This window comes from Lactuca virosa, chromosome 6 (assembly GCF_052849685.1).
Source record: "Lactuca virosa cultivar CGN04683 chromosome 6, Lactuca_virosa_CGN04683_v6, whole genome shotgun sequence".
In the NCBI taxonomy this organism is placed as follows: Eukaryota; Viridiplantae; Streptophyta; class Magnoliopsida; order Asterales; family Asteraceae; genus Lactuca; species Lactuca virosa.
This window is the reverse complement of record NC_136431.1, coordinates 257,165,660-257,190,496: the sequence shown is the minus strand read 5'-3', so window position 1 is coordinate 257,190,496 and position 24,837 is coordinate 257,165,660. Positions and strand designations below refer to the sequence as shown.

The 24,837-nt window shown below is 34.7% G+C and overlaps 2 long non-coding RNA genes across 10 annotated transcripts; both read left to right on the top strand.

Moving 5' to 3' along the window:
- Positions 1–1,744: 1,744 nt before the first annotated feature.
- Positions 1,745–5,731, top strand: LOC145119087 (uncharacterized). 8 transcript variants are annotated; one of them, XR_013713662.1, is made up of 6 exons: positions 1,745–2,474; positions 2,579–2,725; positions 2,833–2,959; positions 3,051–3,268; positions 3,483–3,522; positions 5,212–5,267. It is a non-coding gene; the product is annotated as an uncharacterized LOC145119087 (long non-coding RNA). The 8 variants fall into 8 exon arrangements; XR_013713660.1 differs by lacking the exon at positions 5,212–5,267 and adding an exon at positions 3,599–3,807; XR_013713663.1 differs by lacking the exons at positions 3,483–3,522; positions 5,212–5,267 and adding an exon at positions 5,284–5,731.
- Positions 5,732–10,361: 4,630 nt separating this feature from the next.
- On the top strand, positions 10,362–11,594 carry LOC145122606 (uncharacterized). Of its 2 annotated transcripts, XR_013714646.1 has the most exons (4): positions 10,362–10,455; positions 10,594–10,877; positions 10,986–11,070; positions 11,148–11,594. It is a non-coding gene; the product is annotated as an uncharacterized LOC145122606 (long non-coding RNA). The 2 variants fall into 2 exon arrangements; XR_013714645.1 differs by having other exon boundaries at positions 10,986–11,594.
- Positions 11,595–24,837: the final 13,243 nt, after the last annotated feature.

Below are 24,837 nucleotides of genomic sequence, written 5' to 3'. Positions count from 1 at the left end.
ATTATGTTTAATTAGCATTTAGTGAAAAGTTTACTATAAAAAGGCCAATCTTTTGTGTCTTTTGTGTTATATAAAATCTTACATGTAAGAAGGATTTGAAGATATTGTGATTCAAAAGTTTTCATATAGTTGAAGCATTCACGATCCAAATATGATGATTTGAAGAAATGGGTTATGTCGCATCGATTGTAATTGTAATATGATTTTTTTCTTTCAACCAAAACAAATGAAGCTTTTCTATTCTTCTTTATATTCAGTTTCTCATTTAATCTTTATATGTGATTTATGTGTATTACTCAATCTTGAATGTGACTCTCCAAACATCAATGTTTTGATTGGAATATCTTTATGATTCTTCTTTTTCAAGAAAAATATTTTGATTGCAGGTTAGTGAAGAATTGTCATCAAGTTTCTATGGTTAAATGGTGTTAAATGAAGAACGAAGATTCATAAAATGGATATAGGTTTTTTTGTTTGAGCAAAGTTGACGAATGTTAGTTTTTTCTTTTGATTTAAATGTATGTTTATGTAACATCTTTATTTATGTATTCAACCACCCAATGCTCTTATTTATTTGATTGTAGTTTTTCTATTTTGATTATGTTTATTTTTTTATTATTTTTTGTTGGGTTATCCTACACAACATATTTAAAAGACAATATTTAAAAGATAACATAATTTTGAACATTTGATATGTAATTATGATAGACTTATCATGATATGTTCTTCATATGAAAGTAATTTATCAATATTACTATGACAAGAATTACATATGACATTTACGAAAATATATATATTATATGTGATTTGTATAACATGTATATGCACCTATGTATGTTATAAATTTATAATTAAATATCTTTATGTTTAATAATTAAAGGGATTAAAATGATGCATCAAAACCAATTATTTAGACGAATATAATAATAATAATAATAATAATGATAATAATAATAAATATACATTTCCAAGTACCATATTCATTTGAAACTCACACTACAACTCAAGAGTTTTCTAATTTATGTATATTTATTAGTTACAACTCAAGAGTTTTTAACTTATGATTATTAATCAGTAATCACTAATAACTTTTTATTTTCCTTTTTTTATAAGGTTGTAAAGTTTTTTTCATTAAAAACATTAATTTATTTGAAGAGATTTGTGATTTAAATATGAAGAGTTAATATAAATGTTGTAATAGATGTTTTAGTGTTTTTATGTTATTAAAAGTTATAGTGTTTATTTTTCATATTTTTTATTATTCGTTGTATATATATCTTTTTAATACAAATGTTATAATAGATGTTTTACTATTTTTATGTTACTAAAAGTTGCAGTTCATATTTTTGTTCATACGTTTTGTTACCAGTTATATTATCATTCATTTGATATATAATTTACACAATTTTAAACGGTTTATAAAATTATCTAATAATTGTATATATCACAATGACTTAAAAATTAAACTACAATGTTTAATAAAACTAATATGTTAACTATATGTTTGTTTTACTACTAGCATTTTGTTTCAAAGTAGAAATATTAAATAATAATTTGGTAAAAGTTATTATTTTAACTATATAATTCTATTCTCGCGCAACGCGCGGTGATTCGCCTAGTATATATATATATATATATATATATATATATATATATATATATATATATATATATATATATATATATATATAAAAGCACATTGAAATAAGGAACAGGAACCTTTTGTATGTATTAATTTATTTAATATGTATTAATTCTCCCCACCTCTCTGTTAACCTTCTAGATATATCATCTCTTCCATAGCTTTGTCTCGGTTGAAGAACTCGATTTCCCGTTTCCTTTTGCAAATTTTTAACTCAGCTTCCAAAATCAAGTCTTGCTTTTCCTAGAGACGGAAGAAAAATCATCATCATCACCATCACAGTCTCTCTTCGCCGTGATTTCGTTTTTTATGCGATGTGGATTCGTTTGCATCTCCGTACCAACCGGGGTTACTTGCATTGTTCTTGCCCATGCTAGTTGCCGAACGCGCAACAATTTACCCCACCAACAGATTAATCGAGAAGACCTCCCCCACCCATGTTCGTTCCAGATTTAGGGGTTAAGTACAGGATCTGAAAACCTTAGTCGTCGTCCTTCTCTCTTCACCATATCTTACTTCAGACCTAAAGTTTTTTAGGGTTGGTAAACTTCAGAAATGTTGTTGTGGAAGGATTCCTTTATCACTAAGCCACAACTGAAGCAATACATATTAGTTTTCTTGCCAATCGTGTGAAATTAGTCATTCATTCAACTTTTAATTGAGTTTTGGTTATATCTGTTTCGAGTTGTAATACCTGTCTCGATCCAGGGAAACTACAGGACCATGGAGTATGAAATTGTTGGATGCGTATATCGAACAACGGTGAGCTGGTATAGCCGTATGTGTTGACCCGATCGCACATCTCAACCCAGAAACTAGATACTGTCTTGATGTATATTTCTTTTTCCATATTGCTTTATATAATGTTTTGTGTTTTATTGTGTGAGGGGGAACTAAAGGTTTTATACTTCCTATTGCATCTATATGATAAAGCAGTCACACTGTATGCTGAGCTACCTAAAGCTGCTGTCAACCATTTTTGGATCTCAAAAGGCTCCCATGATCACCATCTGCTCGATAAAATGCCCAAGTGAAACCACTGCAGACCAATCTTCTAATCTGCTTAATGGTTATCTAGCAAAGGTGTGCCCTGTTTGTGACTTTATCATAATGTTTGCAATCTTTAACTGTTTGTTTCTTTACTTGTCTAAACATTTACTCAATTTACCCTAAATTTTGTTTTTCTGTAGGAGTGAGGGGATTCGTAGAGGTGAAAGAGTATGGTGTTCCAGATACAGTGAAATCAATGTCTTTGTGTAGGGAAAACGTATGTGTGGGAGTTGGAAGATAATACACGATATTGAACAACACATTACAGTTAAAATTGTGGTTGCTTACAATCCAATTTTATATAATTACATTTTTTGGAGAAATATGTTTACTTTTATTTATTGTACTTTGTATGCAGGGCTATGACACTTGGGATTATTGATTTGGGGATATGATGATGATTCAGATAAGGATTTAACAATGACATTAATACAAAATGGAGACACCATTTGGGTCACTATGTAGATCAAGCTTGAGTTAAGCCATGCTGCCAACAATGGCATTAACATGGTTGTCAAATTACTTGAGCCCATTAAGGAACAGCACCACATCGTCTCTTATGATGATTGTTGTCAAGTAAGGCTTTCTTTCATTTTCATTTTCTTTTTTTGATCACTTTTTTTTGTGCTTCCATAATCTTGTGATTTAGTTGGCTTTTGTTGTTGTTGTCGAATTACCCCCTGCATCAAACACTGTTAAAATATACCCTTTTGTAATATATTCTGTCACGTGAACCATTTATTTTTTTGTTTTCTTAAAGTGTCCTATTAATTATTTTCCTGACACACAGATTACATGGGGGCATAATGGGTATAATCAATTGCTTCCTGGTATGTTGTTAAAACCGCTGTCGTGCACGATTTAAACAAATAAAATATAAATAAAACTGCTCTTTTGCACTAACAGGTAGTACTGGTAAGCAGGGTCGGATCCTCAGGGACACGTCCTAAAGTCTTTGCCTCTTTGCGTAAGACACGAACTAAATTTTGACAACTGAATAAAACATAAAAGGGGAGGGGGGTTTATTTCTGAAAATTTAAACTAATAAGAATAAAAAATGATAAAAGATTAACTGAATTTAAAAGTAGTAAAAATTCAAATAAGAGAAAGCAATTCCAGTTTCGCGGTGACTCCCCTGATCGTATAATTAACCTTCAACACAATGTTTGATTGTACACTTGTTCAAACTGGTACTGAAGTTCATTAACAAGCTCTAATAACCTCTATTACAAAAATTATTTAATCAAAATAAGTTCTCTGAATTAAACCTAACTTTTTACCAAATTAACCAAACAAGCTCTTGATTAACAAAGAAAAGTTGCATTAAACACAGTGTAATTTCCCAGTAAAGTCTAATACCTCTCATAAGCTCGGAGGCATAAAAACTTGTTTGATCAATCCATATTAGAGTTAACCCTAAACATAGAATTAATCTTATATATGTCACTTTTTACCAACTAATCTAGACAATTACAGATCTAAACAATTAGATGACTAGAATGATTCACAAACAATTTAAGTGGCCAACAGAAATTGAAATCAAAATCAAACACTCAATTAAACACAGAATTGATCAAACTAAATAGTAATCACAGTCAAACATAGTGCCTAATGATTAATCATACGAAAAGGTTACGCCTTGCGAAACTGAAATCTGAGTTTTTAGCCTGACATGGCTAAAAACGGATTACAAACAGTAGAAAATAGAGTCTAAACGATAAATCTTACTAAACAATGAAAAGAAATTGAATCGTCTCCTTTAGATCTGCGTTCTTCACTTGAAACCCTCTGAAAATCGCCTTCGAATCGCCAGGAATCGTCAATTAGGGTTATTAGACAAGTCTGTGGCTCTATTTATACGTCCAACTATAAAAACGTTGTTCATGCGATCGCATAGGGACAACCTGCGATCGCATGTATTATCGAAAACGCGTCACGAGCCTTTTAAATGAAGTACGATACCATTTCGAGACATTTTGGCCAACCTGCGATCGTATGTATAGAACCTGCGATTGCATGTATCTCTTTTTCTCAGCCTGATGAATTTTTGGCACGAAAAAACCACGAAGCGAAGCTGCGAGCCAACCTGCGATCGCAAAGGCATACCTGCGATCGCATAGGGACAACATGCGATCGCATGTTGTCATTTTCGCGTCTTTTGATCGTCGTTCCTCTTTCCAAGCAGTTCTTGATCATTCCTCGGCATCCTTATCTAGTGTAGGCTCTAGTTAAGCTCCAAAGCATCCACTAACGCATCCTGAATTCGCGTAATCATCCGTGTGCTCCAAATTACCCTGAAAAATCGTAACAAACATGAGCAGTACAGGCATTCTACAAAATAATCACGAAACACACAATACGTAATAATAATTGGGAGTTAGTTATCATTTTATGACAAAATACCGAGGAAATCGTGCTAAAAGATGCGTATAAAATGCATCTAACATATGTTATAAATTTTGGGGGAATTATTGTGTTTTTGCTGTGTTTTTTTATTATGTGTTTGATGTTGTTTGCAGTTGAAGTTTATGTTGCTAAGCCTATTGTTGTTCAACCAAAGCCTAATCCAGTAAAAGAAACTTCATTTGCAGGTAAATAGGTGTGACATCCCCAATTTCACGGCCAAAAAAGACCGATTTGTTTATGCTTATTTAAAAATCAGAGTATCCTTTTTGAAAAATAGTGTTGCGGAATTTGTTCCCAGAAAACATGATAAAGATGTTTATCAAAGCATTTCCGAAGAAATGTATTTTTTTAAAACATTGGGATGTCATCGTCAATACAAAAACATAAGCATAAAGAAATATTACAAGCCTTACAATAATTAAACTAGTGGCCTAATACTCCTTGAATCTCTCAGCAAAATGTATCTTTCATATAGTCACTTGTGATACAATAAAATAAGTGGGTCGGGTTGGGAAACCTAGTGAGTACATAGGGTTTTTAACCCAAAATAATATAGTTAATTTGTTTCTTCACATATTTCATGTCAAACAATTAACCCCGTTACCCATCCCCATTTTCTTTATCTAATCTTCCCTAAAGATTTATCCTAAGGGTCATCTCTTACATCGTATTTACCTCTCATCTCCTTACATCGCATTTCCTTATATGTTTGTTCCTAAGGATCATCACCTACATCGCATAGACAGTATTGATCTGTGGATTACTCCCCCAATACGTGTCCAATAAGGGTTAGAGTATCATCGCATGAATACATAGTTACTACATCACCTGAACTCGTAATTCATCACCTACAGGTTATGAGCATGCCAGTGTTTCCACATGACTTGTTTAGATTAGTCAGTGGTCGTCATCTATACTCTGGTAGATGACTACATTGCAACATCGCAACATGGCAGGTCAAGGTTATGACATCTCCTAATCATCTCTTATTTCGCATCACCTATTCATCATCGCATATCTATCGTCATCTAGTTATCATCACCTTTCTATCATCACCTATCTCTCATCACCCGTCGCTACTCAATACATATTTGTAAGTATATAATACTTTATATGATTAAATCAGTTAAACATCATCACATAATATCTTATCTAACACATAATATTCACGGCATAGATAATAAGCACATAAGCATGTAATTATCCAGATACTTCATATCTATGTGTAAGATGAAAGTAACTATGCACTCACTTGTTAATGTGACGACTCGAAATTCGAGCAGCGTTTCGCTTCTAGCAACTGTATTTTCCTTCGACGAAACCTAGTATCATTATTACTAAGTCTTAGTTTATTATTTATTGCGACTAATTATTAGTCTAGATTCATCATTAACTCAAAGTCTACTTTCATGATCTATCAAGTAAGGAACAACCAGGTATGATCATATCGGAGGTAGGGTCCGTTTGGTATACGAAGTATACTATTTGGAAATCCCACTTTAAACACCTCAGTAAATCACAGCGTAGACATCATCCCTGTAAATAGATCAATCAGTATAACGACTTGGAATCACTGATAAATCTTGTTTATAGGTTCATAATAACGATAATCAACTTAAATATAAGTTATACTTAAAATACGTTAAGCATAACTCACTTACATGTGGTTTAGCGAGAAATCGGGCTTTGCGCGGGTAAAACTTCGTCGCTGAATCTTTCTAAAAAGATTCTTGTAGCGTTTCAATGCTCACTTTACTATACTAAAACTATAGAAAGAGAATTCGAATCACGAGGGACAAAAATGATCGGGGGATAAGAAGAGAAAGACTCTTGAATCAAGAGAAAGGTCCAAGAAATATGAGAGCCTAGAGTCTTATTTATAGTAATTGAATTTTCAAAAACCACCATCTATAGTTACTTAAATGAGCTTATAGTTATTTAAACAACTAAACACCCCTTTATACTACTATTTTAAATAGATTTAACGATATTTGTACTAAACTAATGTCGAACGCACTCAACACTAGTCTTATAACAACCGCATCGTCGATATCTTTCTAACGATATATACATACATATGCTATTATAAATTATAACTCGTTCATACGAACTCCGTTTTTGACGTTCTTTATATCCATGTGTAGCTATCGACAAGATCTACAACTTTCGTTTAGACTCCGTCGGCTAATTTTGACTTTATTTTTTGTCCATGTATTTATAAACTTAAATGATTTTGCTAAAATCATAACTCTCTCGTACGGACTCCGTTTTTGGCATTCTTTTTCTCAAAATTCTTATTTTAAAGAGTACTACAATTTTCTTTTTGGTGGTTTTAGCTAAAAGTCAATCATTCTCTTCGTAGCTTTTTACATCATACATTCGTTGTGCGCGATTGATTTTTATATCTTATAAAAATCATATCTAATTCATACGGAGTCGGATTTCTACGAAATTTATATTTTTGGGATCGGGAAGATGTGTACTTTCTAAATATATAAAGATATATATGTGTTTAAGCGAACTTATTTTTACGATTTACGGACTATTCGACTGATTTTTCCTATTTTATTATATTATAATAATCATGAAACACATAATATTTACATAATTCTTCTTTATTAAATCAAATAGGTTACAATTGTTGACCATAACTATTACTTTGGTTTAGATTATTTATCCTAGATAATCTTTTATAATAAAAAAATCATTTTTAACGTTTATTATATCGTAATTGACTAGCCCGAATCTACGAGTGTTACAATAGGAAACTTTCTACATGAAAATCTTTATATTTTCTTATGAATTTGTTGTAAAATGAAGAAATGATGATTACGGGATCCGATTTTTTTTGTAATCTTTGATATGTGATCAAAATTTGCAGTCTTTTTTGAAGGACTTTGTTCTAGATCATATACTTACTCTTTGATTTTTTTTTGTTAAACATATTGATCATTTTTTTTTTACTAATTTGTGGTGAAATAGAAAACTAAAGTTTATGCATATTAGAAAATTGTTTTAGTTTTAAAAAAGTGATCAAATTTTGCAATCTTTTCAAAGAACAAATACAATTATAGGTGAAATGGAAAATATGATCTTTTGTTTTACTGATACGTAAGTAAAAGGATTCAAGATCATCCTTTTACTCTCTTTGACTCCCTTTTAGATTGAAAATTATGATCTTTTTTTTTTACTGATTTGTGTGTAAAATGGAAAAAACTTACCCACATCATAAAATTGTTGTAATCTTGGACATATGATCAAATTTTGCATGTTTTTTTAAAAGAAGAACGACTCAAGATCTTATCTTTACACTCTATGATTTCTTTTAAAAGAAAATATTGTTCTTTTTTAAGGTAAAATGAGAGTTTAGGATAAAGCTTCCACAATAGCATGAAACCCACACTAAAATTAACCTGATCCAGGTATTATCGGTTATTCCTATAATATTTTTTCTAAAAAAGGGAAAAAAAATAATAAAATATTTTCAATAATTTTACTGATATGGAAGTTGGTATCTGATTAATAAAGGCAGTTAGTTATCAAAATGCTAGAACAATTGAGTTCATTGTTGGTACTATCTCCATCATACTAAACACTCTCAAAGTTTTGCATTTACCTCAAAGATCAACAAAATAGCAAAAATAAAAACAAATGATATTTTTGTAAAAAATACTTAAACTTAATATGGAATATGTATATGATTGATTAGTGGAATTGTAAAAATCACCCTTCTGAAACAAGAAATAGCAATGTACTATGATTGATTTGTGTATTGTAGCAAATTTTTAACAAATTATAGCATCATACAGCTAGAAATGTTGGAACAAATCACCAACAACATAGCATGCAAATCGATGTTCGCCTTCCAGTCACTCTCGCACCTCTTCTATCTGAATCAAGAAACGCAAGAAACGCAAAGCTGACCAATATAAAATGCTTACGTCTCTACATCATAACAATAAACTGCTATAATGCTATATTAAAACTTTTACTTTTGCTTCTATTTGTAACTATTTTACATGTAATTTACTAAACAAGATTCAAAATCTGCATGAAGCCTGCACCCGCGCCAATGGCGCGGGGAATTTCCACTAGTTTCAATAAACAAGCATACATTACATTGCATTTTGGGTTAAAATAAAAATGTTATTGCTTTGGATTAAAAATGAAAAAATATTTCTTTAATTTGAGATAAATCGAACAAAAGTAAAAGTTGGTAATTTTTATGCTTTTATAGTTTGAGAGACTATCTAATTGGACATTATAAAATTGACATCACCACATTGACTAATCTATTGGAGATTAAAAAATTGACATCAACTAACCTTTAAATTCGAGATACTCAAGCACAATTATTTTTATTTTTGTCTCATTGACATCAATTTTATTTCGAGCTCCGGTCTATTGCCGACCTATGCTCGTCGCTAGCAAAAAATAATTATTCAAATACCACATAACAAAGTCTCTATTATACTTTTAACTTAAGAATTAATTATATTTTGGATTAGCATTTGTTTTAAAGAGATGCGTTTTGATGGGATATATTTAAATCTATCCTTTCTAATAAATGAAACCTTAGATTTCCACGTGTCACATTCTAATTCTCCAATTGCCACTTGACATCTTTTTGTTCACCTCTATTCCTTTTCCCGTCTGTTCCGCTTTCATCTTTATCTTTATTGTGCAAACCAAAATTTGAAATTGATTCTATAATCCCAATAAATCAGCAATATTTTACTCCATTTCATCATCCCATCATCTACCTATGCATTAATCGTCTCTCTCTCTCTCTCTCTTTCTCTCATTTGAATTCTAAAATTGAAAAATCGTCTCTCTCTTTCTGCTAACTCTCACCGTTCTTTAACCTAGCCTCGCCACCACCACCACCACTACCACCGTAACATCATCATCACTACCTTAGCCACCTTATGACGACCCAAGATGTCATCAGATTTCTTACCATCATCTACTTCTCTGATATCGTTAATTTTAGGAAACTGGGGTTCGATTATGGTTTTCTTCATAACTGGTGATTTCCATGTGTATGGATATAGTAAGCATCTGTGTATAGATATCATAAGCTTCTCATTAGTGTTCTTTTGGTCAAGATCAATGTGGCACTCCAGATGTTCCCTGCTCTCGAGAGCATGTTGAAGAAGACAACCCTCCTCTCAGGTAGGACATTTATTTCATAATTTTAAAAATTACATTAATTAAATAATTAGTTCATGTGTAAACAACATTAACTTATGTATTATTTTGTAGCCAATGGTTCTATAAGAACCATGATTAAATTATTTAGAACCAACGATGGGAGGGTGAGTGGTCAAAGTCTAAGGAGTACAAGATATGAAAGCGTAAGTCACAATCTACATCAATGTGAATTTAGTTTGTGGTAAATTATTGTTTGGTTATATGGTATTTGAAATTAGAGTGTTTCACTTCCAATGGTAGTCATGGCTGCTAAACCAACCTTTCTACCCCCTGTTCGCCAGGATCTCAGTTATCGGCGCCGCCATTCTTCTTCTCATTTGGGTTCTCTACTTCATCAACATCTTCCTTCATCACACACTATCTCAGGGAGACCTCATTTAATCTCAAAGCAAATTTCTTCAAATCTCATTCTTTTATTTCTTTAGGAACGGGGTTTCAACTTTAAGTTCACTCAAAATCTCTAGCTGTGGTAGAAACACTGAAAACCCTTTCACATATATGGCCAGTTTATCAGTTATGGGCTGAATCAAAACATAAAGCCTCTCATGTCCAGGGTAAAATCAAGGTACTCTTCATTTCATCTTTTTAATTTTTTGTAATCATATTTTTACACAAAAAGAAAACAATAATCTAAAATTAACACGTTTTTTTGATTGGAGTGACATGATTCCAGTTTTAAAAAAGGAGCATGTATGCACTCCAAGTATACATAGATGATTGTAGCCTCATATCCAAGATCCATATTGACCACCGTATAAGTTAAGTTGACTTTTGAATTTTCAATCTCCATTCTTTTTAAACAATTAATTATTTATTTTTTAATATTTCATTTTAGGTTGTACAAATAAAGATATGTTATTCCCCTACAAATAAAGACAGTTTATTCCCCTGTAGACGTGAATGCTGCTTTGTCATCTTCAGACCCTTCAACTGTTAATGACGTGAAGGACACAATGTAACAGTTTCAAGTTTTTTAATCAATCTTGAGGTGAATTCATAATCTATTTTTTATGAGGGAGAGAAGGAACAATGATTACCTTTATAGAAGTTAACTTTTAGTGTTTTGAAGTTGGAATTACTAATAACCATGTAACAGAGGGGTCAGTTTTTACCTTTAGTCAACACATGAATGATGCATAGGATAATAATAGTGTATCTCTGGCTTTAATTGTAAATGCTTATGTACAATAAGTATTTGTTGTGATGGTAAGTTGTGTATCCTACTTGGTGCCACTGATATTGGTTTTAAGTTTTATCGTTCTATTTGTTATCTTCTTTGAAACCTGCCAACTGTTTGTTTGAACACAAAATGCTGATACCCTGAAGGGTGCACCAGGTGTTGTAAAAATGTCTCGCAGTGGAGACATGCGGCTTTGCCAGGCAAAATGTCAAAGACTTTACCCTATATCAAGGCTCTTTCGAAACTGCTTTCTTGCTTTGAAATCCTATCCGGTTGGTAACAACAAAAATGATATGCTTTTACCATGGTGGTGGCCATCTGTTTGGGAATCTGAAATATTATTTTTATTTGCCTTTATCCCTTAACTGTTAAATTAATTCATGTATTCATAAACCAAATAAGTTTAAATATGCAAATATGAATTTGTGAGATGCAATTTATGTTTAGATAAACCAAATAAGAGTTGTTGATAAAACTATTAAAAAACTTAAGCAGCTAACTTAATTGACTTAATAATTACAAACTATTTTTTTATATAAAAATTACAAGACGTAAAATTTTATATACTTGAAAAAAGTATTTTAAATATTATTTTTTTGTCAAACAAAATCTTGAATTTTTTGAATGGCAACAATATGAATCTGAATGAATGATAGATATATAGCAATCTATCTATTCTAATAAACAAAATCTAAAAATGTCAGTTCTCTTTTTAGTAGCCTCTTTAACATGTGGAGTTTTTTTTTATTTCTAATTTTTTTTTAACAAATCAACTTCAATACAAAATTTCAAAATAAATATTACTTTTTTTTATCTATATAAAAATTTTAACTGCACCTCCTGTGGTTTCCACGGCTTATAACCTAGTTATTAATATACAAATTTCCAATTATAATATGCACTTCCGGATGAATTCACATAAAAATGTGGTCAAACGATGGGGTTCAAAAGAGAAATATTGTTAATTGGTTATCAAGTAAATAGATCCACAAGTAAAATATCCTTCGATCTCATTAGAATTATGTCTTACTATTAAGTAAAAACGAAATTTTACAAAAACATATACCGACTTATTATATATTTAAAAATTTTACATAGACCAAAAAAATAAGTAAATAAATTACGTACCTCAAGAATACAATTAGAGTTTTCGACAACTCCTCTAGTATGGCAAACGTTAATCCATAGTATGTGAAATTAACAGAGGAAACAGGAAAAAAATTGAATTTTCTATATATCAAATTCAAGATAATACAATCGTTTGTACCAAGAAAAGATAAGAACTAATCTAAGTTCAAATAATCTAGCAATAAACATCTATCTATCTGTCATCGATTAAAAAGGATTGGATAGCAATAAGGATTCCAACACTCCCTTTTAAGTTGGACTCTGCAGATTGTAAATATCCAACTTTCTACATAAATATTGAAACTGCTTTGCCCCAAGAGCTTTAGTAAAAATATATGCAAGAACTTTTGTTGTCTTTATTGCAACCATTTTAATCTCACCACTAGTAACTCGTCTCGAACAAAATAGCAGTCCATTTCGACATGCTTAGTACGTTCATGATACACTGGCTTGGCTGTAATGTGTCCAGTAGCATTATTGTCACAAAATAGAGCAATAGCACCTTCTTGTCTTGCACCAAGATCACACAATAGCCAACAAAGCCATATAACCTCACAAACAGTACTAGCCATGGATTTATATTCAGCTTCGGCTGAAGACCTAGCCACAACACTTTGCTTCTTTGTTCTCCAAGAGACTAGAGAATAGAGATCCTCCAATGCTAATAAAATAACTCGTACACGATCTCCTTGTAGAATGGAAACTAAGCCAGCTCACATCACAATAAACAGTGAGAAGTAAATTTCCCTCTGAAGGTAAAAACAACCCTTGTCGTGCAGTGGTATTCAAATATCGAAGGACTCTAAATGCAACATCCACATGAGACTGTCTAGGCTTACTTATGAATTGGCTAAGTTGACTAACACTGAAAGCTATATAGGTATAGTAACAGTGAGATAGAGTAAACGAACAACTAACCACATGTACTTTGATTCATCAACTACTGGAGTTTCATCTTCTTTTACTAGTCGAAGATTTTGTTCCATGGGAAAATCGCTAGACCGATAATCTTAAACATGAAAATATTCAAGAATATCTAAAGTGTACTTCCTTTGACTGATCACGAAGCCCTTTTCAGACCTAGCGACTTCTATTCCCAAAAAAAAAAAAAATACTTGAGTGGGCCTAAATCTTTTATACTAAACTGGTTTTGCAAACGAGACTTTGCCTCGTTAATTTTAACGATATCATTTCCCATAAGTAAGACATCAGCAACATAGATGAGAGCAATGACATGAGATATGTCAGTCTTGAAAACAAACATAGACTGATCTGCCTTTGATTGTTGAAAATTGTCACTAACAAGAGCTTTGGTAAACTTTTGATACTAATTCCTCGAGGCGTGTTTTAAACCGTAAATGGACTTTTGAAGCTTGCAAACACGATTATCTTCTTTCTTAGAAAATCCTTGTTGGATCTTCATATAAACTTCTTCTTCTAAATCTCCATGTAGAAAGGCATTGTTCACGTCAAGTTGGTGAACCTCCCACTATTTCTTGGCAGCAGTCGCTAACGCATATCTAATGGTAACAAGCTTTGTCACCGGAGCAAAAGTCTCGTAAAAATAAATGTCTTCAACCTGAGTATACCATGTTGCCACTAGACGATCCTTAACCCTTTTTATTTCTCCATTGGGTTTATATTTTATCTTATAAAACCATTTTGAATCAATCCCCTTCTTTCCTTTGGGATATGAGTTAAAATCCAAGTATCATTTGCTTCTAGGGCCTCAATTTACTTTTTTCATAGCTTCTCGCCATCTAAGATCTTTTGTTGTTTGCACAAAGTGTTTTGGTTCATTGTTAGTTGAGATGACAGTCAAGAACGCATGATGGGGCTTAGAAAAATTTTCATAACTCACGTATTGAGATTTAGGAAATGGTTTGGAACCCTTTTTAGAGACAGCTTGAGTTGACGTCGTGACTTGAGTTGACGCCATGACTTGAGTTGACGTCGTGAGATCTAGTGAAGGTGTGTGACAACCGTCAAATTTCGGTCAAGTCAAAGTCAAACAAAGTCAACAAGTCAAACCGGTCAACTCCATTAACCCTTGTATGTTAAGGTTTACGTTGTACAATTCGCTATTTTAATGAGAAAACATCATTTGGAAAATTCATGTGTTTGATTTTCCTTAGCCTTAACAGTGCTAAACAACGAACCAAAACGATAAAACACTATTGCACAATTATCGGGGGCTGTGTAAGACTCTTAAACATGGCTTAACGGGGTTTACAAATATGACAATTGTAAAAATCTCATCATATTTACTATTTACTATTTACTATTTACTATTTACTACCTACTATTTACTATTTACGTTTTAAAAATTACTATTATTAGCCAATTAGTATTAACCATCTTCTAGAAACATTTGTCATGATTACATCATGAATATGTCATATACACTAACTAGTTATATGGAGAATGTCAACATTTAACACTTATTATTAAAGAATTATATATGAATAGTAATTCTTACTAGTATAAATACAAGGCTTAAGTCACTCATTTTCTACACCATTCTCTCTCAATTTCAAGACTTCCAAGGTTAATCATCAAGCTTTCTTCCACTCTTGGTTCTCGATTCGTCAACGCATCTTCTAAGTGTTTTTGAGTTGAACACTTCTCTTCTCCAACATCCATCCTCTAAGAACACATAAGGTGAGTTCATACCCCTATATTTACATGTTTTTCTTAAGTTTTAAGGGGGGAATACAAGTAAAATCATCAAGAACACAATTAAACTTTTTCTATCAGATTACATCAGAAAAGATGAATTTCGATCACAGACTGTTTTGGTCAACTTAAATATTTTAGTTTTCAAAACTGTTCCAGGTGCAAGTAGTTCAAACTCTTAGCTTTAAAATGGCTACTTGCACATCTCCATATGATTTTTCTACAATTTATGGTGATTTTTACAAAACTGCCTATCATTTCAGAGGCAAACCCGGACCAGTCTGTGATTATGAACATTTTCACCTCTGTTAGAGATCACTAAAAATCATGATAAAATTTACGAACAAACTAGACTCATATTCCAAACTCTCAGAATTTACGGATTTGGATTTAGAGCTTTGATGATTTTTCTATAAATTTTCTAAGAACAGTAACAGAAACTGTATTCAACGAAAAGTTGCTGTCAATTTCATTTCACCTTGTAACATGTTGAGCAAGGTGTATATCTTTATGTGATTATATGTTATTGCAATATATGACATTTTATCTTAATATTTAGACACATATCAGTTTACAAATGGATTTGGACATATAAAATATAAAGAATAACAAGTGATTATAATCAAAGTACAACCGATACATTCAAACATTTAATAAACTATTTTGAATATAGTTTGCATACATTACTACGTACTACCCTTGGTTGATAAACTATAATAGGTATAGTTTATGATACATTACATAACACATACATTTAAAAAGGGTACATTTATACAAAGGATATTTTCATTAAGCAAGGTACGGCCATACGGTACCAAGTTTTCATAACACGTAATTCCGTTAATGACTTTGTGAGACATTTACTTCAAAATACCATTAAGTCCTGTATTGTAACCAGAGTCTCCTTGAGGGAGAGCGTGATAGTTGTGTATAGATCTATATTGGGTTTGACAAACCCACACCTAAACTGCATGCAACAGTTAGACCGATAGGTCTGGGGTGACAAATGTCATAACATTTCCGACGCCCGAAGAACGTCGTTTTAGGCAACCTTGGTCATAGTATGGTTATAATAAACTCACATAAAGTATTAATAAACATTGGAATTTACGGGAACTTCATTAAAATTTAACGAGTTTATGTCGATTTAAACTTGCATTGTTTTACTATAAATATGACAAATTACTTGTACATTTCGGTCTTTGGGTTTTAAGACTACATTTACACATTAAGGAAAATATTGGATTTTCTAACACAAATACTACTTTTACAAACGAAAGGCTTTTAATAATACCAAACAAAAGCTTATGAACTCACCAACCTTTGTGTTGACACTTTTTCAAACAACTTGTATTCTCAGGAAATCATTAAACAGGTAACCAAGTGCTTTTGAGGATGGGGCGCTAAGGCGTCTACTATTTCATATTTTGTCAACATATTGTAATTGATTCGTAAACATGTAATTCATACAATGATGTCACTTTTTCAATTATATATATGTTGGTTGTGTTTGCTTCAATTACTATTACAATTGTTGTTATGATACTATACATGAAGTCATCCACCCCCGGACGTTTCCGCCATCCTTGGTTTGGGGGTGTGACAGATTGGTATCAGAGCACAGTTTATAGTAAATTAAGTATATCAAACCACATAAGATATACAAACTATAAACACAATTGGGACTAATAGTCTCTGATTTGTGCATTTTTCAAATAAATATACTCTTAGAAAATAAATGATTTTCTTGATTAAAGTATACATACATATATTACATGCTCGCATGGTATCATAACTAGCGAAAACATAAAGCAAAAGAAGAAGAGTTGAACATTTTGAGTATGCCTTAGTATATGTGGATTAAATCTGGGAAGGATATAGCTTGATCAACTATATCTGTCCGGGAATTTACTTGCATATACCGGGGGATGGTCAGGATGGACAACAAATCTAACAAACCTAATAACACACTACAAAAGGATACTTTAAGAACTCAAAACTAAACATTTACAAATACTATAGGAGTATTTTGTGTTACTATAATAAATTATCTGAGAATTAAATAGGTCTTTATTTATAGATCAATAGTTGCTAAGTGGATGCGCTAAGGTCATATGTAACTAAGATGCTATAGACTTAGAATTTATGTATCTTTGTTTCACTTCCTGTCCTTGTTTGGTTGTGGTCTTGGAGTTAGGGTCATCTATTCGAAGGACTATTATATCTTAATCACATATAACTGGTATGCACTTTGCAACTAATTTAGTAACCGATAAAGATCATTTTAAAATATAATATATTAATTATGTCCCGACTAAATTAGTATATGTAAAACTTTTACAAACAGTCATATACTTGGAAACAAGGAGACTCAAATAAAATATTTTATACTTTCATTTTACCTCATAACCCAATGTATTGGGTCAATTAAAAGTATAAAATCGTATGTATCGTAAACATACCGGAAAACAACGTAATAATATACTTTATGTATAAAAGATTTCTCTTCCTATAAATATACTTTTACTAAAAGTACATTGGTTTACGACTTACGACAGAACCATGCCGCCAAGGAGAAGACCAAGACCTTCCGGCAACATAGCAACACCTCCTCCGCCGCTGCCTCCACAGTTTGATCCTGCGATGTTCCAGGCTGCAGTAACAGCAGCCGTAGCGGCCGCAATATCGCAGATAGGGACAAACGGAGCTGGTGGTTCTGGATCGGGTGCTACAAACTCTAACCATGGAGACAGTACGTGACGTACAAGAGAGTGTTCCTACAAAGACTTCACCAATGGCAAACCCGACAACTTCAATGGGAGCGGGGGAGTCATCACTTTAATGCAATGGTTTGAAAAGACTGAAGTAGTCTTTCAAGTGTGCTCTTGCCCCGAAGCGAGCAAAGTTAAGTTCGCAGCCTTCACTTTCACCGGCCGGGCCCTTACTTGGTGGAACTGTCGGATTAATTCACTTACTCTCGAAGTAGCTAGCTCCATATCCTGGGCAGAACTAAAAACCTTGATGATGAAGGAGTACTGCCCGAGAGGTGAAATTCAAAAGCTGGAACAAGAACTTTGGAACCTCAGGATGACAGGCTCCGACCTTGAAACCTACACCACCCGATTCAATGAATTGGCTCTCCTCTGCCCAACAATGGTTACTCCGGAGGAGAAAAAGGTGGAGCGATACCTTTGGGGACTGTCTCCCCAAGTGCAAAGTAGTGTCCTGGCTTCAAGGCCAACTACTTTTGACAGTGCCATGGAGCTGGCACAACAACTTGTTGACCACCGAGCCGGTCATAATACTACAACCACCACCACTGATCAATCAAAAGGGGGAAACAACAAAAGGAAGTTCTGGAACCAAAAGAAGAGCCAACCAGCACAGGACCCCGCTAAGAAGCAACAAACTGTTGCTGTCCATGCTGCCACTAATGCTGCCACTACTGCTACCACTCCAGCACCACCGAAGCCATATGCTGGAACCCTACCTAAGTGCAACAAGTGCAACTTTCACCACAATGGTGCTTGTAGGGAGATGCACTGTAACAACTGCGACAGGAAGGGGCACACTGCTCGTTTCTGTAAAGCGCCGGTTCGACCAATCAACCAAGTCGCCAGTACGGGGGCAACCCGAACCTGCTACAACTGTGGAGACGCCGGTCACTTCAAAAGAAACTGCCCCAAAGCACAAGCCCCTAATGCTGGTGGAGTAGGAAGAGTCCTGGCAATAGGACATGGGGAAGCAGTCGAGGATCCCACGGTGGTTACCGGTACGTTTCTCCTCAATAACTCTTATGCATGCGTACTATTCGATAGTGGAGCGGAGAGGAGTTTCGTGAGCCACCAATATAAACAATTACTTGAACAAAATCCCCAATCACTAAAGGATACTTATGTAGTAGAAATGGCAAATGGGAAAGTAGAACGCACTAGCGATATATACTCAGAGTGTACTCTCACTCTAGACAACCATACATTTAAAATTGACCTGATGCCGGTCACCATAAAAAGCTTCGACGTAATCATCGGGATGGATTGGTTAGTTCCTCACCGTGCCGACATTCTATGTTACGAAAGGGCCGTTCGCCTCAATCTACCAAATGACGAAACCCTTCTCATCTATGGTGACAAACCTAGTGCGAATTTACAAATCATCTCATGCATCAAAGCCCAAAAGTATCTCCGGAAGGAGTACCACGCCTTCTTGGCCCACGTAGTAGACAAGAAACAAGACGTGAAAGACATCAAAGACATCCCCGAAGTGTGTAGCTTCCCGGATATGTTCCCAGAAGATCTTCCTGGTGTACCACTCGCACGACAAGTCGATTTCAGAATTGACTTAATACCCGGAGCTACCCCCGTAGCCAGAGCTCTATACCGCCTCGCACCAACAGAAATGCAAGAGTTGTCCAGTCAGTTGAACGAGCTTTTGAGCAAAGGGTTCATCAGACCAAGCTTCTCACCTTGGGGAGCACCAGTCCTTTTTGTAAAGAAGAAGGACGGATCCTTTCGCATGTGCATCGACTATCGGGAACTAAACAAACTCACCATCAAGAACCGATATCCTCTACCCCGAATCGACGACCTTTTCGACCAACTCCAAGGAGCAAATTTCTTCTCAAAGATCGACCTAAGGTCAGGTTACCATCAGCTACGAGTTCAAGAAGAAGATATTCCCAAAACTGCATTCAGAACTCGCTATGGGCACTACGAGTTTGTGGTGATGTCCTTCGGTTTAACAAACGCACCTGCGGTATTCATGGACCTAATGAATAGAGTGTGTCGACCCTACCTAGACAAGTTTGTAATCGTATTCATCGACGATATCTTGATCTACTCGCGAAGCGAAGAAGAGCATCGCCTACATCTACGCCAAGTGCTAGAGACACTAAGAGCAGAGAAGCTTTATGCTAAGTTCTCTAAGTGTGAATTCTGGATTAGAGAAGTGGATTTCCTTGGCCATGTGGTAAGTGAGAAAGGCATACATGTGGATCCCTCCAAGATCAAGGCAATCGAGAATTGGTCAGCACCCAAGACGCCAACCGAAATTCGACAATTCCTTGGGCTTGCTGGCTACTACCGAAGATTTATACAAAACTTCTCCAAGATTGTGAAACCACTCACCACCTTGACGCAGAAAGGTGTGATATTCAAGTGGGAAAATAAACAAGAAACTGCTTTCCAAACGTTAAAACAAGCCCTATGCAGCGCACCGATCTTGTCTCTCCCAGAGGGAACCGAAGACTTCGTAGTGTACTGTGATGCTTCGAATCAAGGCCTCGGATGTGTGCTCATGCAGAGAGGGAAGGTTATCGCGTATGCATCAAGACAGCTTAAGACGCACGAGGTTAATTATACTACCCACGACCTGGAATTAGGAGCAGTAGTATTCGCTTTGAAGATCTGGAGACACTACCTCTACCGCACGAAATGCACTATCTTCACTGATCACAAAAGTCTTCAGCATATCCTCAATCAGAAAGAGCTCAACATGCGACAGAGGAGATGGGTAGAGTTGCTGAATGACTACGAGTGCGAAATTCGTTATCATCCGGGCAAGACCAATGTAGTGGCCGATGCTCTAAGCAGGAAGGAGTACTCGGGCCGCCGAGTAAAATCCTTAACAATGACAATCCATTCCCACCTGACCATACAAATCAAGGAAGCTCAACTGGAAGCTTTGAAACCAGAAAAGGTGGCAGGAGAGACATTAAGGGGAATGGATAAAAACTTAGAAGTCAAGGATGATGGAGCACGTTATATCATGAACCGGATTTGGACACCGAAGTTCGGTGGACTCCGAGACGTCGTCATGAATGAAGCACACAAGACTCGATACTCCATCCATCCCGGGTCGGATAAGATGTATCTGGACCTCAAGAAATTATACTGGTGGCCGAACATGAAAGCTGAGATTGCTACCTATGTGAGCAAGTGTCTGACTTGCGCCAAGGTCAAAATCGAATACCAGAAACCATCCGGGCTATTACAACAGCCGGATATACCTCAGTGGAAGTGGGAACGAATAACCATGGACTTCATAACCAAGCTGCCTAAGACATCGGGCGGGCTTGACACCATATGGGTAATCGTAGACAGATTGACCAAATCAGCACACTTCCTACCGATAAAAGAAACCGACAAGATGGAGAAGCTGACTAGAACGTACAACAAAGAGATTGTACGACTCCATGGTGTGCCGATATCCATTATCTCCGATAGAGATAGTAGATTTACCTCACGGTTTTGGCAGTCTCTACAAAAATCATTAGGAACTAGGCTTGACATGAGTACGGCCTACCACCCACAAACCGACGGACAGAGCGAACGAACCATTCAAACGTTGGAAGACATGTTAAGAGCTTGTGTGATAGACTTCGGTAAAGCATGGGATACCCATCTACCGCTTATCGAATTCTCCTACAATAACAGCTATCATACTAGCATCAAAGTGGCTCCATTCGAAGCTCTTTACGGTCGCAAATGCAGATCACCCCTGTGTTGGGCTGAGGTGGGGGATACACAGCTAGCTAGAGGGCAAGTCTCTAATAGCACCCTCACTGGCCCTGAAATCATAAGGGAAACCACAGAAAATATCGTTCAAATTCGAGAAAGACTGAAAGCGTCTCGCGATCGGCAAAAGAGTTACGCAGACAAACGACGCAAACCCTTGGAATTCCAGGTGGGTGATCGTGTACTACTAAAAGTTTCCCCTTGGAAAGGAATGATACGATTCGGCAAACGCGGGAAACTAAATCCAAGGTACATCGGGCCATTCGAAATCCTTGCTAGGATTGGGCCAGTAGCATACAAACTTCGATTACCTCAGGAACTCGACAAAGTACATCCCACATTTCACGTGTCGAACCTAAAGAAGTGTTTGTCTGATGAGACACTCGTAATACCACTCGACGAAATCGAAGTTAACGAAAATCTCCACTTCGTGGAGGAACCAGTCGAAATCATGGATCGGGAAATCAAACGAACGAAACAAAGTCGTATTCCCATCGTGAAGGTCCGTTGGAACGCTAAACGAGGACCCGAATTCACCTGGGAACGCGAGGATCAGATGAAACAAAAGTATCCACATCTCTTCCCGAACTCTTGAAGTCCCAGTCAAAAATGCAAATTTCGGGACGAAATTTCTTCTAACGGGGGGATGATGTGACAACCGTCAAATTTTGGTCAAGTCAAAGTCAAACAAAGTCAACAAGTCAAACCGGTCAACTCCATTAACCCTTGTATGTTAAGGTTTACGTTGTACAATTCGCTATTTTAATGAGAAAACATCATTTGGAAAATTCATGTGTTTGATTTTCCTTAGCCTTAACAGTGCTAAACAACGAACCAAAGCGATAAAACACTATTGCACAATTATCGGGGGCTGTGTAAGACTCTTAAACATGGCTTAACGGGGTTTACAAATATGACAATTGTAAAAATCTCATCATATTTACTATTTACTATTTACTATTTACTATTTACTACCTACTATTTACTATTTACGTTTTAAAAATTACTATTATTAGCCAATTAGTATTAACCATCTTCTAGAAACATTTGTCATGATTACATCATGAATATGTCATATACACTAACTAGTTATATGGAGAATGTCAACATTTAACACTTATTATTAAAGAATTATATATGAATAGTAATTCTTACTAGTATAAATACAAGGCTTAAGTAACTCATTTTCTACACCATTCTCTCTCAATTTCAAGACTTCCAAGGTTAATCATCAAGCTTTCTTCCACTCTTGGTTCTCGATTCGTCAAGGCATCTTCTAAGTGTTTTTGAGTTGAACACTTCTCTTCTCCAACATCCATCCTCTAAGAACACATAAGGTGAGTTCATACCCCTACATTTACATGTTTTTCTTAAGTTTTAAGGGGGGAATACAAGTAAAATCATCAAGAACACAATTAAACTTTTTCTATCAGATTACATCAGAAAAGATGAACTTCGATCACAGACTGTTTTGGTCAACTTAAATATTTTAGTTTTCAAAACTGTTCCAGGTGCAAGTAGTTCAAACTCTTAGCTTTAAAATGGCTACTTGCACATCTCCATATGATTTTTCTACAATTTATGGTGATTTTTACAAAACTGCCTATCATTTCAGAGGCAAACCCGGACCAGTCTGTGATTATGAACATTTTCACATCTGTTAGAGATCACTAAAAATCATGATAAAATTTACGAACAAACTAGACTCATATTCCAAACTCTCAGAATTTGCGGATTTGGATTTAGAGCTTTGATGATTTTTCTATAAATTTTCTAAGAACAGTAACAGAAACTGTATTCAACGAAAAGTTGCTGTCAATTTCATTTCACCTTGTAACATGTTGAGCAAGGTGTATATCTTTATGTGATTATATGTTATTGCAATATATGACATTTTATCTTAATATTTAGACACATATCAGTTTACAAATGGATTTGGACATATAAAATATAAAGAATAACAAGTGATTATAATCAAAGTACAACCGATACATTCAAACATTTAATAAACTATTTTGAATATAGTTTGCATACATTACTACGTACTACCCTTGGTTGATAAACTATAATAGGTATAGTTTATGATACATTACATAACACATACATTTAAAAAGGGTACATTTATACAAAGGATATTTTCATTAAGCAAGGTACGGCCATACGGTACCAAGTTTTCATAACACGTAATTCCGTTAATGACTTTGTGAGACATTTACTTCAAAATACCATTAAGTCCTGTATTGTAACCAGAGTCTCCTTGAGGGAGAGCGTGATAGTTGTGTATAGATCTATATTGGGTTTGACAAACCCACACCTAAACTGCATGCAACAGTTAGATCGATAGGTCTGGGGTGACAAATGTCATAACATTTCCGACGCCCGAAGAACGTCGTTTTAGGCAACCTTGGTCATAGTATGGTTATAATAAACTCACATAAAGTATTAATAAACATTGGAATTTACGGGAACTTCATTAAAATTTAACGAGTTTATGTCGATTTAAACTTGCATTGTTTTACTATAAATATGACAAATTACTTGTACATTTCGGTCTTTGGGTTTTAAGACTACATTTACACATTAAGGAAAATATTGGATTTTCTAACACAAATACTACTTTTACAAACGAAAGGCTTTTAATAATACCAAACAAAAGCTTATGAACTCACCAACCTTTGTGTTGACACTTTTTCAAACAACTTGTATTCTCAGGAAATCATTAAACAGGTAACCAAGTGCTTTTGAGGATGGGGCGCTAAGGCGTCTACTATTTCATATTTTGTCAACATATTGTAATTGATTCGTAAACATGTAATTCATACAATGATGTCACTTTTTCAATTATATATATGTTGGTTGTGTTTGCTTCAATTACTATTACAATTGTTGTTATGATACTATACATGAAGTCATCCACCCCCGGACGTTTCCGCCATCCTTGGTTTGGGGGTGTGACAAGGTGGCAGCTCAGTGACAAAACTGTCAAGGTGCTTTGGCATGGTCCTATGACGAGTGCTTTGGCGAAG